We start from the raw sequence: 20,166 nt of genomic DNA on the forward strand, positions 1-20,166 counted from the left end.
AAAATTAATGAAACTAGATCCAATGTGCTGATTTATATTGGGTTAGCCAAATATTTCGGGCTTCCCGTGTGGCTCAGCAGGTAAAGAATTTGCTTGCAATATGGGAGACCTGGGTTCGATCTCTGGGTTGGAAAGATCCCCTGGTTAAGGGAAAGGCTACCCACTCCAGTATTCTGGCCTGGAGAATTTCACGGCCTATACAGTCCATGGGGTTGCAAAGAGTTGGACACGACTGAGCGACTTTTCACTTTTTTCTTTCACCCAAAAAGTTCATTCAGGTTTTCCCATAAGATGTTATGGGAACTTTCTGGCCAGCCCAAAATATTATCTTCCCAACACACACTAAACTGAGTAGTGTAAATGGGAAATACAAAAGGAGCACTGCTGCGCCTGCATTTCCAGGGGCACAGTGGGTTTGTGCCTGCAAATCATCTTCTAAACTCCTTGGCCAGACACCTATGCCCTTTTCATCTGCCCGCTGGCCTAGAGGTCTCATCACTGGTCCCTGCCCACGCTGCCCGCCCAGGACAGCCACAGCCTGACATCCACCCTTCTGCTGCATGCCCGTGATCTTGCTCCTCTGGGTCTGGAGAGCCTTTCTCCTTCTGAGACCCTCCAAGAGCCAGCTCAGTGACCACCCTGCTGAATGCTGTCCACAGCCAAGCAGAGGGAAAAGCGTGGCTCTCGTTGGCCCCACAGCCCTTTCCACATTCACGGACAAGACCCACAGCACTGCACGGCAGGTCCACTCCTCAGACAACACGGTTCTTCACAGCAGGGACCACACCTGCGACTCCGTTCCTAGCGTCAGGCACACCAGGGTGCTCAGCGAACGTGTGCAGAATTAAGTGGATGAAGAAGCACAAAACAATGAAAAACACTTCGTGGAAAACACCTGAGATTTGGTTGCGGATAACAGATCTAATTCTTCTGTGGTGTACAGGATAAACATTTTTTGTTTCAGACAAATATACATATATATGTGAAATCTTACTACCTGCTCAAGGCATTCAGTACATTAAATTGCATGCTCAGCCACTTCATAGGTGTCCGACTCTTTGTGACACCATGGACTGTGGGCCACCAGGCTCCTCTGTCCATGGGATTCTCCTGGCAAGAATACTGGAGCAGGTTGCCATGCCCTCCTCCAGGGGATCTTCCTGACCCAGGGACTGAACCCGAGTCCCCTGCATCTCCTGCACTGCAGGCAGATTCTTTACCCGCTGAGCCATCAGGGAAGCCCACATTAGATCAGGAGACAGGATTAAATGACATAGTGACGTATTTTTAAACATCTTAATTCACTTTAAAAATGCAAGCTGTCATTCACAGAAGATTTCTTAAACTGGGAACTGGGGGCTGAAATGTGCCAATGAACTATGTTACTTCTCTTTTCTGTGGCTTCTCTTTTAACCTGGCTTTTTATACCAAGAGGCTGAGAAGTAGTTTAGGCTTGGGCGGACTATCTATGGAGTGGCTATGGTGGTATAAAGGCCAAGTTCAAATAGTCTCCTGCAGGTAAACCCAGATATACCCATTTGAATGCGGAGTTCCAAAGAATAGCAAGGAGAGATAAGAAAGCCTTCCTCAGAGATCAATGCAAAGAAATAGAGGAAAACAATAGAATGGGGAAAACTAGAGATCACTTCAAGAAAAGTAGAGATACCAAGGGAACATATGATGCAAAGATGGGCACAATAAAGGACAGAAATGGCATGGACTTTACAGAAGCACAAGATATTAAGAAGAGATGGCAAGAATACACAGAAGAACTGTATAAAAAGATTTTCATGACCCAGATAATCACGATGGTGTGATCACTCACCTAGAGCCAGACATCCTGGAACACAAAGTAGGCCTTAGGAAGCATCACTACGAACAAAGCTAGTGAAGGTGATGGAATTCCAGCTGAGCTATTTCAAATCCTAAAAGATGATGCTGTGAAAGTGCTGCACTCAATATGCCAGCAAATTTGGAAAGCTCAGCAGTGGCCACAGGACTGGCAAAGGTCAGTTTTCATTCTAACCCCAAAGAAAGGCAATGCCAAAGAATGCTCAAACTACCACACAACTGCACTCATCTCACATGCTAGCAAAGTAATGCTCAAAATTCTCCAAGCCAGGCTTCAACAGTACATGAACTGTGAACTTCCAGATGTTCAAGCTGGATTTAGTAAAGGCAGAGGAACCAGAGATCAAAATGCCAACATCTGTTGGATTATCAAAAAAGCAAGAGAGTTCCAGAAAAACTTCTACTTCTGCTTCAATGACTATGCCAGAGCCTCTGACTGTGTGGACCACAACAAACTGGAAAATTCTGAAAGAGATGGGAATACCAGACCACCTGACCTGCCTCCTGAGAACTCTGTATGCAGGTCAAGAAGCAACAGTTAGAACTAGACATGGAACAACAGACTGGTTCTAAATCGGGAAAGGAGTAGGTCAAGGCTGTATATTGTCACCCTGCTTATTTAACTTATATGCAGAGTACATCATGAGAAATGCTGACCTGGATGAAGCAGAAGCTGGAATCAAGATTGCTGGGAGAAATACCAATAACCTCAGATGACAGATGCAGACAACACCACATTTATGGCAGAAAGTGAAGAAGAACTAAAGAGCCTCTTGAAAGTGAAAGAGGAGAGTGAAAAAGTTGGCTTAAAACTTAACATTCAGAAAACTAAGATCATGGCATCAGGTCCCATAACTTCATGGCAAATAAATGGAAATAGTGAGAGACTTTATTTTTGGGGGGCTCCAAAATCACTACAGATGGTGACTGCAGCTATGAAATTAAAAGTCACTTGCTCCCTGGAAGAAAAGCTATGACCAACCTAGATGACATATGAAAAAGCAGAGACATTACTTTGCCAACAAAGGTCCATTTAGTCAAAGCTATGGCTTTTCCAGTAGTCATGTATGGATGTGAGAGTTGGATTCTAAAGAAAGCTGAGCACCAAAGAATTGATGCTTTTGATCTGTGGTGTTGGAGAAGACTCTTGAGAATCTGTTGAACTGCAAGGAGATCCAACCAGTCCATCCCAAAGGAAATCAGTCTTGAATATTCATTGGAAGGACTGATGCTGAAGCTGAAACTCCAATACTTTGGCCACCTGATGGGAAGAACTGACTCATTTGAAAAGACCCTGATGCTGGGAAAGATTGAAGGCAGGAGAAGGGGATGACAGAGGGTGAGATGGTTGGATGGCATCACCGACTTGATGCACATGTGTTTGAGTAAGCGCTGGGAGTTGGTGATGGAAGAGTCGGACATGACTGAGTGACTGAACTGAACTGAACTGAGGAAAACCCACCATAATTGAAAATAGCCTGCAGGTAATTGGGAATGGTCAGGAGAAAATGCAGCCAGGATCCCTGGGTTTTCAGCAAAGTCACTTTGAGATCACACATCTGTAGAGACAAAAACAGGCCCTTTCTGTGGGGTGTGGGAGGGTTTGCTGAGATAATGCAGGGAAGCGGCACAGCTGGCGGCCTGGAACAGAGTAAAGGCTTAAAGGATGATGGCTGCTGAGGATGCCATGGTTTTTGTTGCCCTTGGGAGCATCACTAACTAACTGTGGACCTGACCCGAGTCTCCTCTTCTCTGAACTGGGTGCAGTGACAGGACTGCCTCCAGAATGGCTGTGAGCAATAAGTGAGCCTGACAGCTCTGAGACATGACTGTTCCTGGCACATAATAAGTGCTCAATACGGGTCAGCAATGGGTGCTGACATTATTGGGCCTCCCAGTTGGATCAGTGGTAAAGAACCTGCCTGCCAACACCAGAGATGCAGGAGACCCAGGTTCAATCCCTGGCTCGGGAAGATCCCCTGGAGGAGGGAATGGCAACCCACTCTAGTATTCTTGCCTGGAGAATCCTCAAGGACAGAGGAGCCTGATAGGCTATAGTCCATGGGGTCACAAAGAGTTAGACATGACTGAAGCTACTTAACATGAACACACCCTGCCTTTGTTAATGACATTACCCTTGAGGAGCAAATGATCCAGTGTACTGACAGTCCCTGAAGGCTGCAACCTGCTGGACAAATGTGGGACACCCAAATGGTCATGATCGACCAGGCAGCATTTCAGACCTCTGGACCTGAGGCTGCAGAGGGTGTTTGAAGACAGAACAGGGCCAGTGAACTAGGCATTCACAGCATCGAGGACCATGTCCGTGCTCTGGACAAAAGACAGCTTCTTTCCTCACTACCTACTCTCTTCACGAGGTGTTTATCCCCATACAAGGGAGGACACTGAGACTCAAAGGACACATGGACTAGAAATGGTGGAAACCAAAGAAAACTCATTCCTGGTGACCCCAAGGCAGGGCTCTGGGCGCTCTGCCAGGCTGACTAAGGGTTGTACCCACCCCAGTGAGTATCTAAGACCCTTAGCTCTGTAGGACTCCACCAAACTGATCGATACTGCAAAGCTGTACAACCACTTAAATAAAGTGTTCAGCAGTGCAACCCTTCATCCCACCAGCTCTGATGGAACAGCTGTTAGTGCCTGCAAGGAGGAGAAGCCACCTGAGGGAGGGTGCGGTAAAGGGGCGCTTGGCCCGAGCTCTTGGCGGAACAGAGCTGCTGAACCTCTTCAGACTGCCCGACCAAGAACTATTCAGAAATAAACCATTCAGCCAGTGGAGTGTTCTAAGCATGACCTTGAATTTCCTGGAATAAAATGAAATCACTTATGAAATGTGTTGGCATTCATAAAAAAAAGAAGGAAAATTTAATGGAATAACAAGCATGTAAGTAATAATGTTTAAAATAAAAATAAGGCAATAAAAAGGTATTTACTGAAATTGCTTTTAACTTCTGGGACTGGCCCAGGTAAAGAAATGCTTTTTATAGATGCCAGCGTTCTGTTTATCTGGGGAAGGACCTGACAAGCACAGAATATACACATTATGAGATTATGGACAATGGGTCTGGGCTTCCCTGGTAGCTCAGAGGTAAAGAATACGCCTGCCAATGCAGGAGGTGTGGGTTTGATCTCTGGGCCAGGAAGATCCCCTGAAGAAGGAAATGGCAACCCACTCCAATATTCTTGCCTGGGAAATCCCATGGACAGCGGAGACGGGCGGGCTGCAGTCCTGGGGTTGCAAAGAGTCAGACACAACTTAGCAACTAAACAACAATGGGCCCACAGGGGCTTTCACATTTTGCCTCAGTGTCCAGACGATACATCAACTAGCAGTCTGGTGCCTGTTTTTCCAAAATGTGTGCAGAGAAACCAGCCGCGGCAATCAGGAGAAGACCAAAGATGTCTGGTGTACAGGAATCCAGGCGTGTGGGATTGCTGTCTCGCCATCTCCAACAACAGCAAGCAGGTGTCAAGAGAACCAGGCAAGCAAAAACGAAGAGCCCAGAGCTGGCAAACACTTATCAGCGGCAGAGAAAGTGACTGCTTATCAGATCAAGCTTCTCAGCCTGCTCATTTGAATGAATGGTAACTAACATGGAGGCCACCTAACTGCCAGCCCCTGGAGAGGGTAAATCCACAGGTGCGGAAATGAAAGGCATCCTCCTCTCCTTGCTGATCCAGATCCCGAAGACCTGGCCTGGTGCATGTGTCACTGGGCAGAGCTCAGGGTTTCCGGGAGTGGCTGGGAGCGGCAGCCCCAGGCTTCCCCCATCTGAGCCGGGCAGACCCACTGGATCTGAACCACGGGGCTGCTCCAACCTGCAGATCCCTCCGGCTGCCCCTGCTTCTGCCCCCGGGCTCTCCTGCACTCGGGGCCTCACCTACCACGCCTTCCCTGGATCTGCCACACTGGGTCTCCCTAAACCTAGTGTGGGCGCCCTCCCTTGGGCTCCTAAAGCACCCTGGGTGCCCTGCCAACCCACAGGGTGACCGTCCGGTTCTTCTCTCTCTCTGTTGCCCTTGAATTGCATCTTGTCAGGACGCATCGCTTCTTTCAGTCACTATAGCACTTAATTTTAAAGATCAGTTTTCATATTAAAAATGAAGACTTTCCCTGAAAACTGAAAGCCTGGCATCCACAAGTCCCATGTCAAGGCGACCCAAGCTCCAGCTGAGCAGCTGCCATCCCATCCACTGAGGAATTCAGGCGTTGGGGGCTATGGTCCCCACCTCCCCTGTCGTCACAACCTTCCTGCATCACCAGCCGAGCAGTTAAGAGTTCATCACCAGTTGGGGTTGGAGTATTTGGTGATCAGAACTGTGATTTTGCTCTAGAACTGTAACACATCCAAAATATGTGCGCAATACATGTTGAAGCAATGAAGAAATTCATTAACTAGAAACAGTAAAATGTTAGGGTTGTCATAAGGAGTAAAATAATATAAGGGGAAATGTGTGCGACCGACCACACCTTGAGCTTGAAACGTAAGTGATGGTGGGAGAGCACGGTTCAGGTGAGGAGGGTGTTTCTGAGTATAGAGCTATAATAATAACAAACATCCCCAAGGAGGAAGAGCTCGTGTGACCTTTCCAAATTTTAACAATTCAGTAACATCTTCAAGAATGGTCCTTATTTTTGATCTTATAAATGACCAAAATATATGAATCTTAAAATGGTTCAAATAATCTAAATAATTTTTTCCGAGAAAAAGTTGCTTAATTTTCTTTTTCCCCTCATATTTCAAAGCCATTTGATTTATTATCTGACACGCAGAGCATGCAACAGGAAAACGTTTTCATCTAGTAAAACTATTCATACACTAGGTCATGAAGCCACAACCAACTCATACATTTTTCCAATATGCAATAAGCTGAGATATTTTTTTAAGAAATTAACATTAAACTGGCAGGCTTACAATTTATAAAATCAGCACTGAAATGACGCCAATGCTACACGTACGGCCTCTTATATTTTAATGGTGGAACACAATCATAAATGGCTGAGGATAATCTCAGTTCCATATGCAAAGAGAATAAAAAATTAATTAGAAATCTAGGGTGCTGCTATTTCCACACACGGCAACAACCTCTAGCTGCTGGCTCTTCTGTATCTTCACCTTCAGTTTCACTCTATCCTGAAAATTGTTCTTCTTACACAGTAGAATTTGCAGCCCCTTTTGCGGCCTAGAAAACTCAGGAAAGTATGCGGTAATAAAAATATACATATTGTTGTTGGCTGGGAAGTGGGAATGATTTCCCTTTTCAAGACAAGAAATATTTTCTACTAAAAACTCTACAAGCTTTAAAATGTTCTGTTGCCAAATACAATACCTTCAATTCCTTCAAAGTTCAAAACCATTAGGGGCTACTCACTATCAGGCTCCTACAATTTTTTTTAACAGAAGCTGATTCACTTTCAATTTTTACTTTCATGCGTTGGAGAAGGAAATGGCAACCCACTCCAGTGTTCTTGCCTGGAGAATCCCAGGGACAGGGGAGCCTGGTGGGCTGCCATCTATGGGGTCGCACAGAGTTGGACACGACTGAAGCGACTTAGCAGCAGCAGCAGCAGCAAACTAGGATAGGTTTTTTGAAAATAATTCTTTTTATTTCTCTGAGTTTTAAATGCTGTCATTTTTGCCTTAGGAAGCCACAGTGTTCTCAAAATGTTTAATCAACTAGCATACTGTAACTGGGTACTCTTCCCCAACTTTACTAACGTTTTTCAGTCCTAAAAGACAAATAGGACAATTGTAGCATCAGGGTCTAAGGGACCCCAAACATCCATACAGTCTATTCTAAGAGAATTGTGCATAACAATGTCTACAACACAGCTGTTTAAATTTTTACTTTAGAAGTCTGGACAGATTCCCAAACCCCTCTTGTAGCATGTGCAGAGTTCTCCGTTATAAATGGCCTCCATTCTTTTAGAACTTTCTCATCTTAGAACCATCTGAGCAGACAGAGGGGAAGAGTTGGCTGAATAACATTTAATCTTCAGGTAGACAAGCTCCTCTGGTATATAATTGCTGAGGTTGGCTGTCCTCCTTTTAAAAACCCAGCTCTCAAAACTCCAATTTAAAAGGCACATATTCTGTGATGTGTGGACTACGTGATAACCCAATACTGTTTAAACATCTTACTTCTAAATGTAAACAGTTGAGACAGATAAAATACGATGAATGAACTCACTGCTCAGCCAGTAAATCATGAAAGGAAATTGCGTTCGTACTGCTTGACTGTTCTTTTTCTTCAGCCAGAAGGTCATTTTAGAAAGGTTATGAACATTTAAGAATCAGCTGCCATGAGACAAACACCTCTCACTGTTAAGCTGTTCCTGCTCTCTTATCACATGAGCAGCTGTCTCTTTATTCAGGGCATATATTTATTCAACCTGTTGTCGACAGACAGAGCATGCTGGCCTTTTCCAAATCTTTAAATGCTTGACTTTAAATACTGATTTATCAGATTTAAGAGGACTTGGCTATTTTCCTTAAAGATCCTTCAGTCTTTGTTTGTGCTTTGTTAATTTTTGAATGGCTCATCCGGTTGCAGAGGACTGGGTTAAGCTTGGGTTTGGATGTTTAAATGGATGAAAAAGGAGAACCAAAGTCTCTTCAGGAGTGTTAGCAGAACTCCACATTCAGATGTCAAATGTCCCCAAATACCCTGGATTCACATATTAGAGCTACAACTAGTAAATTAAATTAACATACTAAGCACAGCATGTAATTATTACATGTATGTACAAATACATTCTATGTAAGTTAAACATCATCTGAGGTTAAAAAACAAATTTTCTGTTCTTTTAAAAAGCCTCTTAAATGTTAGCAATGTTCTTTATTCAAGTCATCTGGGTAGGAAAGGCACTTTACAATTTCAAGTGCATAAAAAAGTCTCCCTATGTGCTTACCTTCAAATTCAAAATTCAGTCTGGACTCAGAGCCTAAAGACACTCCCATCAAAGAAGCAAATAAATTCCATGAATGTCCCAGAAAATGCTAATACAACATCCTAGAGTCAGCACTTAGTATGGCAAAAAATTCCAAAGTACTTAAAGACACCTGGCCTCCATAACAAAGTAGACCTCATGAGACACTTACAAGGGTTAAAAAGAAACAAACACAGAGCTCACGATAAAGCACCATGTATTCATGCCAAGCGAGTATTTTCAAAGTTAAACTGCATTTCTGTGTTTTGTATTACTGCCAGGACTTGATAAATATTATGTGAAGAAAAACTCTTTTCAAGTACTGACATCTCTGTGAATGATAACTGTCAAAAACTGTCTTCCAGGGTAGGACTCTATTCTCACCCCCTCTAGTTATGTATCTTTAAATTAGATGATAAAGTGCTTGAAATAAGACATGTTTTTAAACTACATGAAAGAAGCATGGCAAAGACGTCTAAGGTGAAGCTGTACAACAGAAAACAGAGAGAGTAAACCCTGAACTAATGCAATATAATCTTCTCCTTTGCATATAGGTATCTGATTATGAAATAACAACACATCAAAATAAATTCTTCTGTTTGCCTAAGTCATGTTTAACAGTAACTGTTTCCTGTTTATATAAAGAAATTTTCTTCTATTGTAAACAGTAAAGGAAAACTGTCACTGAAGTAAAAACCACCCATTCATAGTTTGAGTTAAACTATTTCAATTAAAGAAATACCAAACAATGGCTACTGGTCTTGTTTGTCTGCAAACTGAGTCCTTTTTTAAATGAAAAAAAAAAAAAACAAAACAAGGACATGCATTTCCTACAATGGTAACTGTAGGTGTGACGCATAGCTCTCTACCAACGAAACAGATCGCTGCAGCTGGGTGCTTGCAAACTTCCTTCTCAAGAGGGAATGATCTACATCTCTATGCCATTGAATGGCAGGAGACCCCTGACCAAGGCTGCGAGAGCGGCCCTGTGCATCACCGTGCCGGCACCTCCTCCCTCCCGGGCTCTCACACCGCCCGCCCGCCTGCAGATCGCTTCCCGCCGGGAGGGCTGCAGCGCCCGGTCCAGGCCGGGCGAGCACACACTTGCACGCACACACACCTTCGCCTGCGCGCAGCATTCTGTTGACTAGATCCCTGCACAGAGGGTCAGCGCGCTCGGTCCGGTCGCCCACGCGGGCCGGGGGGCGTTCCCCCAGCTCCTGCATCTCCTTGCCCCCCGCCGTCAGCCCTCCCCGGGGGTCACCTCCGCCGGCCCTGTCCTCGCGACCCCTGCCCTGCGCACGGGCAGCCCAGGGTGGCACCCCCTGCCTCCACCCGCGGCCGCCTCCTCTCAGCGCGCGTTTCGCGGGGATCCGCCGGGGCGAGGGCTGGGACAGCCGCGTGGCGTGGCCGGGTGGGCTGCGGGCACCTACCTTCCCCGGTGCCTGGAGGCTACCCCGCAGGTCCCGACAGCGATCGGAGGCTCAGGGGCGCGCGGCACGCGGCGCGGAGCTGGGCCGGGGTCCGCTCCTCACTCGCGCGCCCTGCACTGCCCAGCGCCGCGGCCCCGCGCTCCCCGGTAGCCCGGCAACCGCCACCGCCTCCCGGCCCCGCCCACCCGGGGCCCCGCCCACCAGGATTCCCGCCCACGTCCCCTCAGCCCGCAGGCTCCCGGCGGCGCCACCGCTTGCTCTGCCCACGTCTGAGCCCCGCCCACCCCATGGCCCGCCTACATCGTGGCCACACCCACCCCTCGGCCTCGCCCACAGCAGAGGCACCTCACACCCCCTGGGCTCCAGGCTGTCCCCACCGGCCCCGGGCACCTTAGGCCGCAGCTGAGCCGCCCGTGGCCCCCGGGGCTGCGGGAGCTGTTGACTGCATCCCGCAGGCGGGCCTGGGCAGGGCGGAGAGTGCTCATCCGGACCGCCAAGAGCGGGGCTGTGTCACTGCCTGCGGCTAGAGTGGCACGCTCGTGTCCACCTGGACGGGCTTCCAGGCTTCGTGCCTCTGCGCTGCTCATCACCTACCCTGCGCCCGCCTCTGGGCCAGGAAAGGCGCGGGAAGCCACGTGACACGAGTGCAGTGGGTCCAGATCACCAGGACCTGGCCCATCGGGCTCCTCCCCACTCACAGAGGCTTTTCCCGGAGGGTCCAAGGGACACTGGCTTCCAGAGGGCCCGGTGCACCCATAGGTCCAGCGCGGTCTGATCCAAGCTCCCGGGGATCCAGGCCTCCACACGCATCTCGTGAACGGATGGTGTCCAAACTTCACTTTGCACACTTAAGAAGCGGAGCTAAGGGTGCCTACTCCGCACCTTCGGTGGACGAAGTAAAAGGACCAAGTACAGAAGAAGGTTTTCCGCAGTAGAATGCTATAGAAATGTAAGCAATTATCGTCATCTGGCCAGTGAGTAAGTGGACAAACTTCTCTCCAGCCCAAGATGCCACGCAGGCATTGCGTTGGTGCAGAGGAGCGCACTGCTCCCCTTCGTTGGCTTTGATTCCCTGGCAAAACTTCACGTTCCTTTGAATGGAACCAAATCCTATGTTTCCTTTCTGTACCCCAAGGCCCATAGTAGCCTTCAATAAGTGTTTGTAGATTGAGTACGTTGCTACAGTTAGTTACCCATACGCATGACCCCACACTGAGAATGCCCAGTGCAGTACTAGGCAGTTGTGAAAAATACTTTAAAAATATCCTTCCAAGTGTCAACCTCAAGGTTGTCATGGCCGGAATAGAAACTGCAATAATAACTTACTTTTAATAATTTACAAATGATATACCCTATCCTATTTGAGGACTTTCTGGGTGGCCCTATTGGTAAAGAACCTGACTGCCAGTGCAGGAGTCATAAGCAATGCCGGTTCGATCCCTGGGTCAGGAAAATTCTCCGGAAAAGGGAATGACAACCCACTCCAGTATTCTTGCCTAGAGAATCCCATGGATGGAGAATTCTCCAGGGCTACAGTCCATGGGGTCACAAAGAGCTGGACATGACTGAAGCAGCTTAGCATGCACGCACACATTATACCTGAAACTCAAGGTGAGCCTGAATTTCCCAAACCTACCTGTCAGCTGTGATCTGGGACCACAATACTCCCTGAACTTCACTCACAAGCTCCCTCTTAGATGGTAGTCACCTGTTTGTCTAACTGGACCCCACCTCCCTGAGGGCACCTCTTATTTTCTTGGTAGCCCAGAGCTTAGCACACAGGGGATCCTCCATCTACCATCCTTAAGCTGACTTATTGCTGCTTCTTTGTAAGGTCTCACACATTCACCCTTTTCCCTCTTTCTCTCTTAACCCCATCACCTCAACCACAGTGCAGGCCCTCCGCACCTTTCGCCTGAATGCCCTGCCTTTTCAAACCTCCTTCCCCACTACCCTGTCCAGCCCATCTGTCTTCCTCCTGCCTTACATCGTGGTCACTGACCAATGAAAAGACTTACAATGATTCTTCACTGTGAAGAATGGCTTCTCCATCCTTTAAATTAGCAGTCAGGGATTTCCATGTCTGGGCTCCACCCACATCTTCAGCCTTATCTTTCCTCCCTCTAGACCGACCACTTCATATTCCGGCCAAACTGGTCTGCGTGCCTTGCCTCCAGTGTGCCCTGAACTTGCCCTTCCTCTGCTCCCCAAGCTTCCGCTTCATGCTCACCTCTTTCCCTCACCTGACTCCTTCGCACGCCAGAAGCCACAGCTCTCACGAGTCTCCCTAAGGTCTGAGGCCTTCTTAAGACAAGGACAGCACTTGCCACATTCTCCCTCCTGCCCTGTTTCTGTGAGTTAGCTTTCTTCCTCAAGGAGTTAAAAGGAGTTCTGCTTTCAAGAAGTGGCATATTTTGCTCAAACGTACACCTTTGATAGTATCGAACGTTCACATGAATGTTCAGTGTTTTCTGAGAGGAATTTAATCTGCCAGACCAGGAACTCCTTTGTTTTCTTCTGGCCTCACTTTCTACTTGAGACAGTAGCACATTACTTCGTTCAGTCATTTTGCACTATCTCACATGTGTGTGGCTGAGTTTCCCCTGAGCCCACTAACTCTCCATGGACAGGTCTGATGGACACACCCGGCCGCTGGCATTTCACATTCTGGCCTTGGATGCTAAATCGCCACTCACTAGCTGTATGCCCTTGGAAAAGTTACTTGACCTTCCCAAACTTACGCTTCTTCAACTGCGAAAGGCGTTGTTCCATTGGTCGTTGTTCAGTAAGATAAGGGATGCAAAGAGCTCAGCCCAGTGTCTGGCACACCATCAGTGCTCACTAAATGGCAGCCTTTTGTCAGGCACACAGTGCCAAGCATCAGAGATCTGTGATAACCCGAATGGTGCTTGACAGTGAGGAGCACTGAATGGCTGCACTGTGACTATTGAGTGCATTTTTATTCTTTTTGTTTTAACTTTTTGGCATCTGGGGTCTTAGTTCATCGACCAGGGATGGAACCCACACCCCCTCAGTGGAAGTGTGGAATCTTAACCACTGGACTGCCAGGGAAATCCCACATGCATGTGTTCTCAGTCGCTCAGTGTGACTCTTTGGGACCCTGTGGACCCAGTAGCCCGCCAGGATCCTCTCCTCATGGGATTCTCCAGGCAAGAATACTGGAGTGGGTAGCCAATCCCTTCTCCAGGGAATCTTCCCAATCCGGGGATTGAAACTGTCTCCAGCATTGGCAGAAGGATTCTTTACTGCTGAGCCATCTGGGAAACCCAGGGAAGTTCCACACTGGTTGTTATTAATGAACTGAAATTTTACTGACAAAGCTAAATTCTTTTTTTTTTTTTTTTTTGGCTACTGGGGATTTAGGGATCTTAGTTCCCTGGGACCAGTGATCAAACCCTGGTCCATGGCAGTGAAAGTCCAGAGACTTAACCACTAGACCACTAAGCAATTCCCTGAAAGAGCCAAATTCTTACGAGGATTTTGGTAGAGGTGTAGTTTTAAAGATAACGTTAAGAGTTGGCTTTCTGAAGCTAGTTTTAGCAATAGCTAGGCTGATTTGAAGTGTATTTGTTTAGAATATGTTCCTAAAAAAGTTGAACCAATGAAGTTAACAAACCTCTTGGGAAAATAGTTTCCGTGATAAGCTAGCTCACTGAAATAAAAGTTAATGAAAAATTGCTTGACTTTCAAGTAATTTTCAGCATAAAACACTATTTCATGGGGGAAAGGAGCAGAATGCAAGTCACATAAGAATCGTGAATTCTGTCTGTTCCTTCACAGTGCCTGGCGCATAGTAGGTACTCATTAAAAATTTGTTGAATGAATGAATAAATAGGGGTAAAAATCTCAAAGAGTTACAAAGTTTGCCAAATATAGTTAGGAAAATAAAGGGGAATATAATAAAGACCCAAATATTTAAGTAATTCCCAGCACCCATTGCTGACCATTGATGTCAGACCATCTGTGTAGGGCAGGGGCCTGACAGGGAACAACTTGTCCAAGGTCACACACCAAGTTAATAACAAAGCAGGATCCAAAATCCAGGCTTCCTGACTCCTAATATAATCATCACCATACCAAGAATGCATAAATTAATACATGTGGCTTAGGGCTTCCCTGGTGGCTCAGATGGTAAAGAATCTGCCTGCAATGCAGGAGAGCCAGGTTTGATTCCTGGGTCGGGAAAATCCTCTAGAGAAGGGAATGACAACCCACTCCAGTGTTCTTGCCTGGGAAATCCCAAGGACAGAGGAGCCTGGTGGGCTACAGTCCATAGGGTCACAAGGAGTTGGACATAACTGAGCAACTAACACAGGCCAAGGAGGGTATTTATTCAGTTGATATAATGTCAAACTCATGACATCTATAGTGCAAAATTGCTATAAGTTGCAGCAGGTGCACTGATCCTGGTGAGTTTATGACACCACGTTGGTCAAAATCTTCTTCTGTGCTTACTGAGAGAAGAAACAGGCCATGATGCTCCTTTTCTGCTTCCCAAGAAACACAGGGGACTGACTCCTCTGTACATGGTGGGATGAAGAAGCAGGCTTACTGGGCAGCAGCCCCCAAGGCTAGGCTGTAGGGCTGTGTAAGTCCTGGGCGCCACTGACAGGATGGAGAAAGCTATGCTTCTCAGAACGCTTCTCAGAGAGGGAGCAAGTTGTGTTGGAAGAATTGGTCTGATCAAGTCGCTCAGAACCCCCATGTTATCTCCCTCCGCCCCCTCATCAAAGGGCAGAGTTAAGTCACAATGGGTGATGCTGAAGTACTTTGCAAGCAAGGATGGGAGAGATAACCAGGCTGGAGTGGTGATTTCAGCCAGTGAGTGGACCTGAGGGAGCATGGCCACCAGGGAGCCTCCTCACGCCCCCTTTCGTAGCCCATTCCTCTAAGTAGTGCTGACAACATGTAAAGAATCACTCCTTAATGGTGCACTGGTTTCTCAAAGTTTCCAGGGTGTCCTGGACTGGCCCTGCTATCACAGAGAGTCTGACCAACCACACCAATGATGGATGCATGAGTGTGGTCCAGTCCTGAAGCAGAGAAAGAATGACTTAGATCCTGAGGTCCTTTATAGCTGAAGATTCTAGGCCAATGATGGAAAAATTGATCAAAAAATTCTAATAACTCTCATAAAATATACCAAAAATTTTTTTAAAAGCCCATTCCCCTCCTAAAATTTTGGCTGTAATGTGTGCTAAACAGTCAAGTTCAGCTCCATGCAATTCTTATAACAGAATTAACTGCCCAGCCCTAAAACAAAAGAACCTGAATTGAAATCAGACTCCAGTGGTGCACTTAATTAGTCCTGTGAGCTTGTACTTGATATTTAATCCCTCTGAGACTCACTTTTCTCATCTGTATAATTGCAGCGACAAAATTAATTGCTGGAAATGAGATGGTATCCTAAAAATACTGTCAGAGTGCCTGACACACAAGAACTCCATAGATATGAGTGAATTAATAACTAGTGCATTAATAAATGCTAGTGAATGTTACTAAGTAATAATCTGTAAAGCTTTATATGAAATCTTTATGAGGGTGATAACACATGAGAGATAGCTATTTGGCCTTGAGATCAGTGTATATGTGAAAAATTTATAGTCAATAAATAAATTTATTCACAAGAGATATATTTTTTTTTTTTCCAAGAAAAAAATCCCAGAAGGAGTTAGTGAAAACTTGCTCAAGAATTCTTAATATAATCAAATGTAATATGAAATATATATCATGTACAAGCCCATGTTGAATCTGTAAACTGAAATCTCACAAAATCCCACTGGGACTCTCCAGGAAGGAATAACAACCTTTAGTTAACTATTACATCAAACTTTTCACTTTCACTGACATCCTTCAAGAAAGTATCAATTCCTTGGAAACACAAAAAGAATGTGCATATGTCAAAATATATGCATAATATATATGCCCACCTGTATCTACACATACACAAGTATATATAATTCCACATTGCATAGATATATTACATTTTTGTGAAAATTACTTTAAATGTTCTGGTAAATTGCGTGTGGCAGTAATTGTGTTCAGACTGCTTAGAAACACAGAAGCAACAGCAACTGGGAAATCAGAGGACTGGTCCAGTTGACTGACACATATCTCATGGAAACAAAAACTACATAGCAGAAGGAAGTGGTTATCTTGATCTTCAAACTAACCCTGTTCTCCAGTCAGCAGTGCATTTGTTTTAGCAGGTGTTGGAAAATATCCACGGTGAACTGGGAAGGACACAGGACCAAGACTTGGAAAACTGGCCACGTAACTTAATTAAGAAAGTCAAGTGACTTTTCCATAGTCCTAGCTTCCTCATCAGTACAATAGCTATAAAAATTCCACCCTGCTTATTTCAGGAGGACGATCTGGTCCACTCCCTCATTCCCCACATGAGAACACTGGGGAGTGAAGTGAATCCCTTAAGGTCACATAGCTGCTCAGTGAGAGAATCAGGACTAGAAATAAGTCTTTTGAAGTCTTAGAGTTTCTGCAGTAACAAAGCTGCCATTGAAGCATCAGATAGGAAAGGGCTTTGAAGAATGTAATGTAAGGGTTTTCTTCAGTGGAAAGAAATCTTACCGATTTAAATCACAGTCAAAATCAACATAAAGCAATCAGTTCAGAGATGACTTTTAAGACTGTACCTGTACATTTAGAAATAGGCAGCCTTCTTTTAAAACCAAATACAATCTGCTTTTTTCTCAACCAAGACACAAGATGTAAACAATTCCCTGAATTAATTCAGACCCTGAAGTGGATTTTCAATGACTTGACTTGCCCAAGCAAGCTCTCTGCAAAGCCTAAATTAATCAGATAATTGCCAATTCTCCCTTTTGTTTTCTGTTGAAAAAGTGTGTGTTTGTTAGAATGAGCCTAGTAGCAGAATAATAGTCATTAAAAAAAATTGTAAGTCCCAAATCTGAACTAAATGACTGAGTTCTTAAGCGCACTATTTCTTTAGGCATCTTCTCTTTAGTCATTATTTTAAAAGTTTAATTTTCTTTATCCTAATTATTGTTTTATCCTAACTATTGTGAACATTATTGCTGCGATGTGATGTAAGGAGGACTTTTTCAGCAAACAAATGAAAAAAAAAAATCAACCTAAGCTGATCATTCAGGATTTTGTGAACATGCTTTGTCACATTGTCAGTAAAACAAAAATTTAAATGCCTGTCTTGGCATGACTAAAAACAGGAGTTAAATCTTTTAAATTCTTACTGATACATCTTAAAAATAAAGTCAGTTTGGTATGGTTTTAAATAATCTCCACTTAACAGCTATCAGTTTTAAAATTAAGTAAACAATGCTAATTATGCTCCTTCAAATATCAAGAGGAAAATTTAGAAAGTAATTTGATTAATTGGCTCTGAAAAATTAATTACACATGAAATGAGGCTCATTAGGCCCTTCCGGTCTCAACAGAATTTCTGACTAAAAAATAACTGATCTCATCACTTATACTTGCTTTGTGGTTCGGCTGGCATTAAATAGACTACCGTGATGATACCTACTCTACCCAAGTAAAACTAAGACCAAAACATTGAAATGAGCGAATACGAACACGGTGCTCTTACATTTCCACCGTGCACGCGTGATCATTGAATTGACAAGTTAACTTATAAATTCAGCACAGCCATATACTTTGGTTTTGCCATACTGAGTGTAAACTAAAGGTAAAATGGGACTAAAAACTGTGTAACATCGTAACTGTTGATCACCTAGTTTTCATAAACAGTTGGCAAATTTTAACTCACAACAGCTGTCACTGCATTAAAAGTACATGTCAGTTTAAGAATATTAACCTCCGGGATGTGTCTGCACTTGAGGCTCGTGCAAAGGTTCCAGAAGATCACCAGAGGATTTCTTTTTAAACCAAACTCAGCACAACCTAACCCTCCCTGTCTGACAGTTCTTAAGTTTTACCCAGAAAAGGGCTTTAATCGTACTTGAATGGCTCTCCAGTGCTTCCTTGGAGGGGACATACTGCATAAGGAAATGTATTTCTTAGGCCAGTGTCTTGGATGTGAGACAATAAATAAAGAAACAGTATTACCAGAGATGCAGTGCTCTTTTCTATGAGAAAACAGGAAAGCATTGGCATCCATGGAGTCCCTCGGTCTGTTTACTGAGTACAGCAACTTGTAAATACTTAGAGCAGTTACAGCCTGCAGACCTCGGGCTCTGCAGCAGCGGGGGAGACGGCTCAAGTTAGCTCCCTCCCCTTCGGTCCTGTTGGAACAACTCATTTCCAAGTAAAATGTGCGCGGCAGATTGCAAACCCTTTGTACAAACTACCAAACCGACCCCGGAGTATCGGATTTCCTTTCATCCACACACACACAGAGTACTCAAGGACAGAAATGCTCGTGGCCCCCTAGACTAAAACCCTCTTTTCTGAGAACACGCAGGAAAAGTGCACCGAAAGCCACAACAAACAGAAATCGCTGTACCTTCAACGTGCTGAAGTCTTTCCAAGGACTCACCACCCTTTTCGGCAACTGAGTTTCTCCTTGGCAGCCCTTCTGCACCCAACGCTTGTACCTTCCCAAAAATGTATGTCGGCACAAGCCCAGACGAAACCTCCAACCCGGGAAAAGAAAATGAAGCCTGCAGATCAAAGGCAGACGAGCAGGGAGATGAAATGCCCGTAATCTGATCGGTGATCAGTTGCCGCACATCAAAGGCAGGCCAAGTGGCTGTGTGCGTGTGTGTGTGTGTGTGTGTGTGTGTGTGTGATAGAGAGAGAGAGAGAGAGAGAGAGAGAGAGAGCGCGCGCGCGCGCGCAGGGCTCTAGGAACGCTCCTTTCAAGCAGGTAGCCGCCCCCGCGCCTCCCCGCCCTCGGATTCTTTTGTTTGACCCGGATCCCGTCGTTCTCCTCTTCCCTGGCACCCAGGAAGCCCCCGCGGTGCCCCCCAGCCCGGGCTGAGAGTCTGGGCCCGCGGCGCTCGGGCCCCCGCGCTGCGCCCAGGCTGCGCGCTGGGAGCCTCGCCTGGTGCCAGCCGGCCGCGCCGGGGCCCTTTCATCTCTCGGAGCCGCGGGTCCCATGACCTCACCGCCTCCTGGCAGGACGGCCGCCCGCGGGGAGCGCGCCCGGGGGCAGGGCAGCCGCCTCCGATCGCGCCGCGCGCCCGCGGCCCCGGCGGCAACTCCTGGAAGCTGCTGCGGGGCCACTCCGTGGGGAGCGGACCCCCGAGCCGTCCTGGCTGCCAGAGACACAGCCTTTATCTGCCCGCGGTGCGTCCCGCAGAGCCGGCGTCCAGTCTCCAGGATGGTTCCGAGGAGCAGTGGGGACCCCGAGGGAGAGGGTGACCTCTCTCTTCAAAGGCTGTTCCGGCCTTCCCTGTGACCAGTCCTTACGGATTTTGAGTAACCTGTCTTTTCCTTGAAACTTAAATTATTAGACGTTGCCAATATTAATCACCGGCGCTTTAATCAAAGTCATTAACGAGCAGATAACTAAGTTACTCAGTATTTTGATATCTCTCACCCTCTCACTTAAGCCACTGGGCGCGACATAGTCTTGATCTTAGTTTAGGATTCAGAAAACTAGATTTCAAAACTACGTGTACTTCTTAGATAGGTGTAATTCATTAACACCTATCGAGTATTTAAAATGCACAAAAGAAGGACTTCCCCGTTGGTCCAGTGGTTTCCAGTGCAGGGCACCTGGTTTGATCCCTGATGGGGGAACTAGATCCCACATAACTAAGGCCTGGCCCAGTCAATTAAATAAATATAATAAATAAATATTAAAAATACAATTCACAAAAATAAAGAAGGCTGTGTTCCTTGCCTTTTAGGACCATTTCTCCTAAACCCATAGTTTGGACTCCTAACTCACTAAAAGTCATCACATTTAGTCTATTTATTCATGTTTTAACCTGAAACTTATTACGT

General features: G+C 45.9%; 1 protein-coding gene across 3 annotated transcripts in view; it reads right to left on the bottom strand.

The window, feature by feature from the left end:
* The window catches only part of TNFRSF19 (TNF receptor superfamily member 19), a 91,401-nt gene extending 72,058 nt beyond the window's left edge, over nucleotides 1-19,343 (bottom strand). The window contains exon 1 of one of the 3 annotated variants that reach the window (XM_070380519.1): nucleotides 19,323-19,343. The gene's annotated coding sequence lies outside the window, so the exon portion shown is untranslated. Of the gene's footprint in view, nucleotides 1-10,236; nucleotides 10,395-18,718; nucleotides 19,011-19,322 lie in introns of those variants that run through there. The other 2 variants (XM_070380517.1, XM_070380518.1) reach the window with 2 other exon arrangements.
* Nucleotides 19,344-20,166: the final 823 nt, after the last annotated feature.

The sequence above is a fragment of the Bos mutus genome, chromosome 12 (assembly GCF_027580195.1).
Source record: "Bos mutus isolate GX-2022 chromosome 12, NWIPB_WYAK_1.1, whole genome shotgun sequence".
In the NCBI taxonomy this organism is placed as follows: domain Eukaryota; kingdom Metazoa; phylum Chordata; class Mammalia; order Artiodactyla; family Bovidae; genus Bos; species Bos mutus.